Source organism: Ochotona princeps, chromosome 1 (assembly GCF_030435755.1).
Source record: "Ochotona princeps isolate mOchPri1 chromosome 1, mOchPri1.hap1, whole genome shotgun sequence".
Taxonomy (NCBI): Eukaryota; Metazoa; Chordata; class Mammalia; order Lagomorpha; family Ochotonidae; genus Ochotona; species Ochotona princeps.
In genome coordinates, this window is record NC_080832.1 from 70,307,436 (window position 1) to 70,318,608 (window position 11,173).

An 11,173-nucleotide genomic window follows, 5' to 3' on the forward strand; every position below is an offset into this window, starting at 1 on the left:
TTAGCAGTAGCAGTGCAGCTGGAGTGTGTTGTGCCTTCTCCGGGCCACAAGGTGAGAACTACCAATTGTGTGGTGAAACTTGGAGCTGTTCCCAAGGCCACGACTCTTGTGGCCTGCAGAAGTCAGTTCACACATCCCCTGTGCTCGTGAACTGACTTGGTGATCTACTGGGTGTCAGGGTTTCTTTTGATAGCTTGATGGAATGGATCAGTGCAGAATAACCTCAAAAAAATTGTATGTGGACTCTTCACCAACCCAGTAAGAATTCAGGACTTGCAGAGTGACGCCAGGCTCGTTCTTCAGACAGCTTCTTTCTCCACAGCTCCTGGATGTACTTGCAGGCATCCATCCCGGCTCACCCGATGGCTGCCGCCGACGGGATGGAAGAAACATTTCTCCCTCCATAAACTTTTTGAAGTGCTTTCTTTTATATTAAACCAGTGTCTTCCCAGGATTGGATTTAGTGCAATTATTTTTCTAATTCAGGGAATTAAGAGTGTTGCTGGTAACCTTTTCTACACACAGTCCATTATGGTATTTTCTTTTTCTTTCTTTAAAACAAACAAGCCAAAAAAACCAAAAAACTCACAATGCACTGATGAGTTGCAGTCTGAAATTTGTAAAACAGTGCTAGAAAGAACACTCTGGCCAGATCAGAAATACCATAGGATTTTCTTTCCAATCAAAATATTTTCTTTCCCATTTTGTTAACTTCAGGTCTTAGCAACTGGTAAATTCTGAGTAAGTTCTTTAATTTTTCCTTACATCTATTAAAATAAACTGCTTTAGTAGTAATCTTAGTAGTAACCTATTGATTAATGTTGTTTACTGAGGCAGTTTATTTTAATAGATGCACTGAATGGAAAGAGAGACAGAGGGACAATCAGTGACAGAAATATCTTCCATTCACTGGTCCTCCCCTCTGCCCCTGCCTCCCCAATGGATGCGACAGCCAAGGCTTGGGTAGACCCAAGCCAGAGGCTAGGAACTCCATCGGGGCTCCTTGTGGGTGGTGGGACGCAAGTACTTGGCCATTCATTACCTGCTGCTTTCGTAAGTACATTAGCAGGAAACTGGATCACCACAGGAATAGCCAGGATGCCAAGCTGTCACTCTGACATGGAATGCCACACTCTGACCCCAATTTTTATTTCTTTTAAACTTACTTTCATTTGAAAGGTAGAGTGCCAGATAGATGTCCCATTTGCTGGTGGACTGCTGTTGTGCTGAGGGGAACGGGCAGAGGTTGTAGTCCAGAAAGGGTCAGCTTTACTGTGGTCTCTAATCTTTGCTACAAAATGACAGTGACCTTTACGTGAAATTCAGTGAGTCATGAATGTATATCTGATCCCTACAGGGTCTTTTCTTAATTCAGATGAATTGTCCAATATTAGGATTCCATAAATTGGCCCTTTTCTATCCTGACACTCCCAAGAGTCAGCCCAACTGGAACTCTGCCTTAAGGGGGAATCGAACACATGAGTGAAGAGGGCCTCTCCTGGCGTCTCGCTGCCTTAAATTTTGATGACCATTTTGTTTCCCAAATTGGTAGAGCAATCAGATCTCCATCCCATGCATTCGTACAAACTGCTTCTGTTTTTGACCTTGGCTTCCAGGACTGCACAAGTACCTTGGGATGTTTCAAAATTGTCTCTCTTCTGGTCTTGCCCAGAGAAAGTCTGTAGAAGAAACACATCCTTCCTGAATTTAGTAACCTAGAGTAATCTGGACTGCCCCCTTCTGGGGTGAGGGTGTGGTGATTGGTCCTGTGTATCTGCCCATCTCAGGAGCAAAGAACCTAAATAGGATTTAAAAGGTACCAGAACAGGTGCCACCAGATTACAGAACTCATTTAACATTCCTGGCTAGTGCTTTATCTGATCTTAAGGACCATTTAGGGTGCTTTAAAGTGCAGATTTCCATCCCTACCCAGAGCTTGCTGTAAACTGCAATTTCTTGGTCTGGGAATCTGCATTTTAAAAGAGGGTCCTAGACATTGCTTTCCCTGCAGTTGTTAAAAAGGGTAGGGAAGGGAAAGGATGAGACGTTAGGGTTTTCTCCTCAGGGAGCTTTCCTGAGTCCTGCACTACAAAACTACTAAGACGATTCAAAAAACCCATGGAAAATTGAAATGAAAAGAGAGGCTTGTTATATTTTTTTAAGATTTATTTTTATTTGAAAGGCGGGTTTTACAGACAGAAGGAGAGACAGACAAGTCTTTTGAAAGTTGGGCAGATATAAAAAATACATTTCTGTGAACTTTTTGAAGCCCCCAAAAGCATCTACAGATATTCACAAGTACCAAAACTTACAAAGTAATGTCGTTCTCCAACCTGGCTATGTAGCTTTATTTTTTAAATTATTTATTAATCAAACGAGTTATAGAGCAAGACAGAGAAAACCTCCATCTGCCGATTCACTCCCTAAATAGCTTCCACTGCCAGGGCTTGGCCAGGACCAAGCCAGAAGCTGGAGTTCCATTTGGCTCTGCGCCTGGGTGGCAGGGGTGTTAGGATATCTTCTATTGCTTTCCCAGGAGCATTAGCAGGGAAGTAGATCGAAAGTGAAGCAGCTGGGACTCGAACCGGTGTTCACAGGTGATGCTGGTGTCTTAATCCACTGTACCAGCAAGCCGATTGTGTAGCTTTATTGATTGATTGTAGGTCTATTTATTTTATTTAAAAATCAGAGTTACTGACAGAGAGAGAGATATCTTACCTGCTGATTCACTCCCCCAGATGATCTCTCTGACCAGTGCTGGGCTAATCTGAAGCCAAGAACCAGGAGATTTGTCTGGGTCTCCCTCCTGCACAGCAGGGTCCCAAGCCATCTTCTACTGCTTTCCCAGGTCATTGGCAGGGAGCTGGATCAGAAGTGGAGCAGCCAGGATTCAAACCAGTGCTGTTGTGGGATGCTGGAATTGCAGGTGGTGGCTTTACCTGCTTTGCCATGACACCGGTCTCTGATTATGTAGTTTTAAAGATTCACATTATTTAATCCACAATTTATTTTTTTTTTAAGATTTATTGTTTTTGGAAAGTCAGATATACAGAGAGGAGAGACAGAGAGGAAGGTCTTCCGTTTGATCATTCATTCCCCAAGAAGCCACAATGGCAGGAGCTGTGCCCATCAGAAGCCAGGAACCTGGAACTTACTCCAGGTCTCCCACATGTGGGTACAGGGTCCCAAGGCTTTTGGCCATCCTTGACTGCTTTCCCAGGCCACAAGCAGGGAGCTGGATGGGAAGTGGGGCTGTTGGGATTAGAACCAGTGACCATATAGGATACTGGCATGTTCAAAGTGAGGACTTTAGCCACTAGGCCATGGTGCTGGGCCCTAATCCACAATTTAGATATAAACTTTTATGGGTAGGCGCTAAATCATTTAAAGTATATTTACACTAGTTAGTAATTTAGGTATTCACATCTTCATTCATATTTAGTATTGTTAGATGATGACCACCGACCGACCGCCTGCTGGTGGAATAATATCGGCAAGTTGTTCAGAGTTATAATGGAAGCTTTATTGGAAAATCCGCTCCTGGGCCCCCTTCGCAGAGGGGAAAGAGGAGGGAGGTGAAAAGGGCAGCTGAGATGGGGTGGAGGAGTTTTATACCCCTCTAGACACGTGGGCAGGCAAAGGGGCTGTCTGTGCCCCAACTATGTGAGGAATGTCCATTCAGGTGTGCCATTGGTCAACTGAAATTGGTCAGTGGCATAACTGGCTCCTGTGGCCTCTCCTGTTCCAGGCTGAAGCCTGGGAGAACATGCTGGGTCCAGAGCAGACCAGCCCCTCATCTCCAGTGCCCTGGGCAGCCATCAAAGATCACAAGTTTAAAAAGTGTTTTTAAGGCCCTGCACGGTAGCCTAGTGGCTAAAGTCCTCACCTTGCATGTGCCAGGATCCCATATAGTGCTGGCTCATGTCCTAGCTGCTCCCTGATTGTGGGCTGGGAAGGCGGTATAGGGTGGGCCAAAGCCTTGGGACCCTGCACCTGTGTGGGAGACCCAGAATAGGCTTCTATCTTCAGGTTAGCTCTGCTCCAGCCATTGTGGCTACTTAGAGAGTGAATCAGCAGATGGAAGATCGTTTTCTCTCTCCTTCACTCTGTGAATCTGACTTTCCAATTAAAACAAATAAATCTTTAAAAAAAAAGTATTTTAAAAATTGCTATGTTGGGGCCAGAGCTGTGGCATAATAGGCTGAGCTGCTACCTGCAGTGCCAACATCCCATGTGGGTGCCTACACAATTCTAGGCTGGTATGTTTCTTTTCTTTTTTTTTTCTTTTAATATTTATCTTATTTCCATTGATTCAATCCCCAAGTGACCATAACGGCCAGAGCTGAGCCGGTCCAAAGCAGGAGCCACCAGCCAAGAGCCTCTTTCAGATTTCCCACATGGGTGCAGGGTCCCAAGGCTTTGGGTCAGCCTCGACTGCTTTGTCAGGCGCAAGCAGGGAGCTGGATGGGAAGCGGGGCCACCAGGATTAGAACTGGCATCCATGTGGGATCCCAGCACGTGCAAGGCAAGGACTTTAGCTGCTAGGCTACCACATTGGGCCCGCTGGTCTACTTCTGATTCAGTTTCCTGTTAATGCACTTGGGAAAGCAGCAGTAGAATACTTGTGTGCTTAGGCTCCTGCACTCATGTGAGCGACCTGGCACCTCCCGTTTATGGCCTGGCTCAAACCCAGCCATTGTAGTCATTTGGGAAAATAAATCAGTGGATAGAAGACCCGTCTCCGCCCCCCTCACCCTCTGAATTCTGCCTTTTAGATAAATGTTTGAAAATTGCCTTTCCTCTCAAACAATTCTTCAAATGGTTCAAACTATTATTCTATTCAAATTCTGTTTGAACTGTTACTGGAGAGAGAGCATGCTGTGAGCGGAGCAGAACACTGTGCTGCGTGTCAAGAATCATTGTTAAACATGAGCACATTCCCCCTTGCCCCATATTCAGTCTCCACAAATAAGCCCTGCGTCTCTTTGTTCAAGGAGTGTCAAAGCCTGTCACGAACCATCATCTCCACTGCTTGCTCTCCAAGGTCACGTCTCAGGAATAACTAATATGCCTTTGTCTTTTGTCTCTCTGATTTTCTTAGGTGACTTTATAAGATTTAAAAACAAAACAAAACAAAAACAAAAACTGCCACTGCTTGAACCTGTTTTGGTGCAAATCCTCCATCCTGAAGAGGATTTTATCCAAAAAGGACAAAGACAAAACCACATGCAATCCTGTTTTCTGAGAAATACTATTTTTAGAAACATTTTGCTATGTGCCATATGTGAGCATTTTAAGAACACCTGCACCCACAACCCAGTTTCAACTCACCAGAGAAGTTCAACTCGCCCTGGTTGTTTTCTCACATAATGCTAGAAGCCACATAGTATGTTTAGGACTAAAAGACTCTTGGACTACTTTTTAGAAGTTGAAGACTCAGTTTCATTCAGAGTTAGCCTACAATTTTCAACAGAAATTTTTCTGAAGATTTATTTTTATTAGAAGGGCAGATTTACAATTGAAGGAGAGAGAAAGATCTCCCATCTGCTGATTCACTCCCTAAATGGCTGCAATTGAGCTAATCCAAAGCCAGGAGCCAGGAGCTTCGTCCTGGTCCCCCTTGTGGGTGCAGGGTCCCAAGGACCTAGGCCATCCTTTGCTGCCTTTTCAGGCCATAAGCAGGGAACTAGATAGAAAGTCGAGCAGCTGGGACATGAACTGATGCCCATATGGAATGGTGGCACTTGAAGGTAAAGCATTCGCTTGTTGAGCCATGGAACCAGCCCCCTTCAGCTGGATTTGAATAGGAAGCCATATTGGGTTGTCTGCTGATTGGAAAGATATTAATAATGCTGCTGAAATGCCTTGTGGCTGGCTGCATGGTTACTCTGAGAAGTTCACAGTTCAGATTCAGGTTGAATATTGTTCTGTGGACAGGATAATGCTGTATGAACTATTGCTGTTTTGGAAGTTTGTGAATCCAAAGTGGTAAGTAAAGCACAAAGGTTAAAAAATATGGAACTCAGTAGTTGATTGTTTCGCATTTGCCCCAGGAATAGAAACTGAAACTGCTATCGAGGTGAGGAGCAGAGTTCTAAGCTTCTTGGGTCAATTTCATCCATCAGCAAGGGGCTAAAAGGGGTACAGAGAATGACAAATTGGGGTGCAGGATCTGGGAGACAAGGAGTGGCAGAGGGCTGGACAGTGCCCTGCAGGGCTATTAGGAGAGGACTCAGGAGAGAGAGCAGGAAGCCCGTGCAGGCTGGCTGTTCTGAAGGCCTGGCTTCCCACACAGGAGAGTTGTGTTTCAGTAGCAGGTGTTTCCTTTAGAGCTAAACTTAGAAATGACTTGCCAAAGTCTTCATTCATCAGAACCCAGTAGTAAGGGATGTGGATATTGAGTATAGTAATTCTTGTCATTAATCTTAACAACATCTTTAAAGCAATTTTTAAAGCATGAAACTCATCCATGCAAATAAAGCAAAATCATACTGTGTACTAAGCAGGTTTTTTTCCTCGTCCCTAAAATCAAAGCTGGAATTCTTGGGCCAGTGCTGTGGCATAGCACAGAGAGCTGCCAACTGCAGCACTGCCAACCATCACAGGCCTCACTTTGAGTCCTGGCTGCTCCATTTCTGATCCATCTCCCTGATAATGCACCTGGTTAAGGGCCTGGACCCCTATACCTGGCTCCTGGCTTTGCAGTGGCTCTGCTCCAACCATTGCAGTCATCTGGGGAGTGACCCAGTACATGGGAGATCTCTGTCATTCTCCATGACTCTGCCTTTCGTATAAACAAATCAATGTAAAAAATTTTAATTTGGAATGAGATGTCAGATAATAAAGCTATGCTAGACTTTGTCTCATAGAAAAGATATAAAGTAAAAAAGTCACTTTAAAATTATTTTAATGTCATGAACAACTATTACTGCACTTAGAAAGTGCCTTTTTGCTTATTCATAGGAAAAACATTTATGGTATGCAAGCCATCATATGGAAGGAGCCTACTAAATGAACATTTTAAGCACTCCACAGTGCTTCAGGTATGCTCACTGGTTAATTCTCCATAATGTGCCGTCTGAGATCAGAGGAGATCAGGCGTGTTCAGGGTGGTATGGCCATTTTAAAGATTCATTTACTTTTATCGGAAAGGCAGATTTACACAGAAGAAAAGACAGAAAGATTTTCTGTCTGCTGGTTCACTGCCCAAGTGGGCAGAATGGCTGCAGCTGAGTCAATCTGAAGCCAGGAGCCAGGAGCTTCTTTCGGGTCTCCCACGTGGGTGCAGGGTCCCAAGGCTTTGGGCCATCCTCCCCTGCTTTCCCAGGCCACAAACTGGATAGGAAGTGGAGCATCCAGGACACAAATTGGTACCCATATGAGATCCCAGTGGTTGCAAGGTGAGGATGCAACCAATAGCCTACTGCACCGGCCCTAGCATATCAAACATTACAAAACTGAGGAGGAGAAATGAAGAGGCATGTTTTCTCCTGGACCTCCCAAGCAGCAACCAGCTGGCCAGCAAAGCATCCCTGATGGGACTGTAGTGCAGAAGGCAGGGGATGCAGAAAACTAAGAGCTCAGCCTGGGTGACATTCTTGCCATCATGGCATAACTGACATCCCATTGCATTAAGACAGTTATATCCCAGGGGGGCAAATGCCCCACGTTTATGCTTAAACAGCCCACGTTAGTGATCCTGTGAGTAAAACCAAAGGGGCAATGATGACAAGTGCTGTTGTGTTTTTTTCCCTGAAAAATCAACAGCCAACCAAAGTAACTGATCAAATGCTTACAATAAAGTCCGTATATTACTTTTTCAAGGACTTTCTCTCTAAATTTTGTCTTGGGAAAACACTGATACATTAGCCAATTCAAGTAGTCAAGTAGTCATCTAAGTTATAATAGCACTGCTACTCGCAACACAAGGAATCTAGTTAGCTAATGTCAGGTATTTTTAGCATGGGATTGGAACTCTTAAAATAAAATGCTATAGGGCCCAACGCAGTGGCCTAGCTGCTAAAGTCCTCACCTTAAATGTGCTGTGATTCCAAATGGGAGCCAGTTCTAATCCAGGCAGCCCTACTTCCCATCCAGCTCCCTGCCTGTGGCCTGGGAAGACAGTCGAGGCCCAATCATTGGATGATAGATCTTCCTCTCTGTCTCTCCTTCTCTCTGTATATCTGGCTTTGCAATAAAAATAAACAAATCTTTGGAAAAAAAACCGTAAAATGCTATATACACAAAGGCTCAAGGCAAATACATAAAAAATTGGTTGTGGTCATTTATTACTGAGAAGATTCTGGGAGATTTATATTTTGTTCATATTTCATGCTTGAACAACAACCATGCTACTTTTATAATCAAGAAAGTATTAATAAGAAAAGTTCTAAATTTTGTTTTAAAAAATTTTTTAGTTACTTATTTGAAAGAGTTACAAAGAGGGAGAGACAGAGAGTGAGAGAGATTCAGTGGTTAACTCCCAGGAGGCAGGAAGTCCATCCCACCTCCCTGGATCCAGGGACACAGGCCATCTTCTGCTGCTTTCCCAGGCCACGTAGCCGGCAGCAGGGTCAGCTGTGGAGCAGCAGGGACTTGAATAGGCATTCATATGGGATACCCGCATCACAGGTGGTGGCTTACCCACTATGCTAAGGTGCCAGTTCCAGAAATGTTTTAAATTGTGAAGAATAATTATCTTTTATTTTTTAAGAATAATTATCTCTCTTTTTTAAAAAAGATTTATTTATTTTTTATTGCAAAGTCAGATATACAGAGAGGAGGAGAGACAGAGAGGAAGATCTTCTGTCCGATGATTCACTCCCCAAGTGAGCACAATGGCTGGTGCTGTGCTGATCTGAAGTCAAGAGCCAGGAACTCCCTCCAGGTCTCCCACATGGGTGCAGGGTCCCAGGGCATTGGGCTGTCCTCGACTGCTTTCCCATACCACAAGCAGGGAGCTGGATGGGAAGTGGAGCTACCGCGATTAGAACCAGTGCTCATATGGGATCCCGGCACATTCAAGGCGAGGACTAGCTGTTAGGCCATTGCGCCGGGCCCAAGAATAATTATCTCTTAAATACTTTATTTGTGTTGAGAGGCGGAAAGAGACCAAGCTCCCATCCCTTGGTTCACTCCCTAATTGCCCCTATGACCAAGGCTACCCCAAGCTGAAGCCAGGAACCTAGAAGTCGATCCAAGTCTCCCCTGTGGATGGATGAAGTCATCACCCGCTGCCTTTTGGGCCTTGGTTAGCAGGAAGCTGCAGTCAGGAGCAGCAGGGTACCAGGACATGCAAGTGCCCCAAACCAGCAGCTCAGCTGCTGGGCTTAATGCCTACTTTGAAGGATAAATGTTTTAAGTTATATGCTTTAAGAAAAGCACCGGGATTCCAAACGGTGGAGGAAAGGTGCTATGTGACACAGACAGCCTGATTCTTTTTAGTAAAATGAAAAACACAGATTTCAGAGTCAGCAGCCCTTGGCTTAAGACACTGTTCTTTCATGTTCTAGATAAGCCACTGGGGCTTTTCTCGAATAAGTCATGGAAGCTTTAACAACTTCCGAAAAACTGATTTCAAACAAGTTAAATCAAATCAAGGGGGAAAAAAAAAAGCTAGAAAAGCTTCCTGTCATCAATGTGATAAAAATAATCTGCCGGGAAGATAAGAACTTGTAGTGTGAATGAAAAGACTGAAAAGCTAGTAAAATCACATGATTTCTCTGAGTCAGAGCATAACTGTCTTCATCTGTTACGGGGGAATAACTAACCCGTGTCACTCTGGGGCTGTCAGGAAGAAGACATGAGCTGCATATATCAAGTGCCTAATACACAGTAGCTGCTAAAACAGGAAAACTTGCGATATTTCCAATATGTACTTTGGACTTCTGCCTACTGCCTAAGGAAAAGAGGGACTCTGCAGGTTAAGGATTGTGGTTCTAAAGTGATTTGAAGAATCCGAAGCACTTTAAACTCCATCTTTTGTGGTCATTTTTTGTTAACTCTGGAATTTGTTTTAAGAAGGAAAAAAAAAAAACCCTATAGAATGAAAATGTACTTACTTGGTTGTGTTTTTATATGAGAGGCAGGGACAGATCTTCTGCCTGTTGATCCTCTCCCCAGATGTCTGCAACACACGGGCTGGCCGTGCCACGGTCCAGGTGTCTGATGTGGGTGATGGGGACTTGAGCCCCCAGCCTGCACCTGCTGCTTCCCAACGTGCGCATCAGCAGGAGGGTGGAATGTGAAGTAGAGGGAGGACTTGAATGTTCGCACTCCAGCCTGGGATGTGGGCTACCCGGACTGATCCTCAGCTCCTCCCAGTCGCTGACCGCCTTCTTCTAAGGACACAGGATTGTTTCTAATCAAACACAAACGAGGGGAAAACCAGTCCCTCCCACCCAGCTGTCAGTCAAGAATCTGGTGACCTTTACATAGTCACTCATCTAAATACTGTACTCTCTGTCCCTGTTGCCTGGAGATGTTTTGGAATTGGCTTTGCTCTGGCAGCAAGGGGTAATTAAGCTTCCACTTGTGTTGTAACGACATTGTCAGAGCAGGTAACAATGACAGCAACAACTCCATCTTGGCAGCTACCACACAGGGTGGGAAGAATCCGCTCCAGGCGGGCAAGGTGGTGGTGGCTTCTCAAATGACAGAAAAGGAAAATTCCAGACCTGCACTGAGAAGAAAAGCAGAGTGGCATAGAACAGCTGCAGCCAGAGGTTCACTGCAGACGGATTGTGATGCACTGGTGGCTACAGGATAGGTTTCCAGAACTACTTGTCCCAGCTATTTGGAAGCACAAATATATAACAATAAAACACTAGATGTATGTCAGATAATAATACCTATTTCAGAGGCTGTGGCCTAGTGGGTAAAAATGCCTGCAACACGGGCATTCCATATGAGCAGTGATTCATGTCCCGGCTGCTCCACTTCTAATCGAGCTCCCTGCTGGTGGCCTAGGACGAGCCACTGAAGGATGGCCCACATGTCTGGGCCCCTGCTGCCCATGTGGGAGACCTAAATGAAGCTCCTTTCTCTTGAGATCATTTGGGGCAGTGTAGCAGCAGATGGAAGAGCTCTCCCACTCTTTCCATGATTCTTTCAAATGAATAAATAAACAATCACATCTGCTTCATCACTGTGGCCACCGCACAAACCAGCGCCT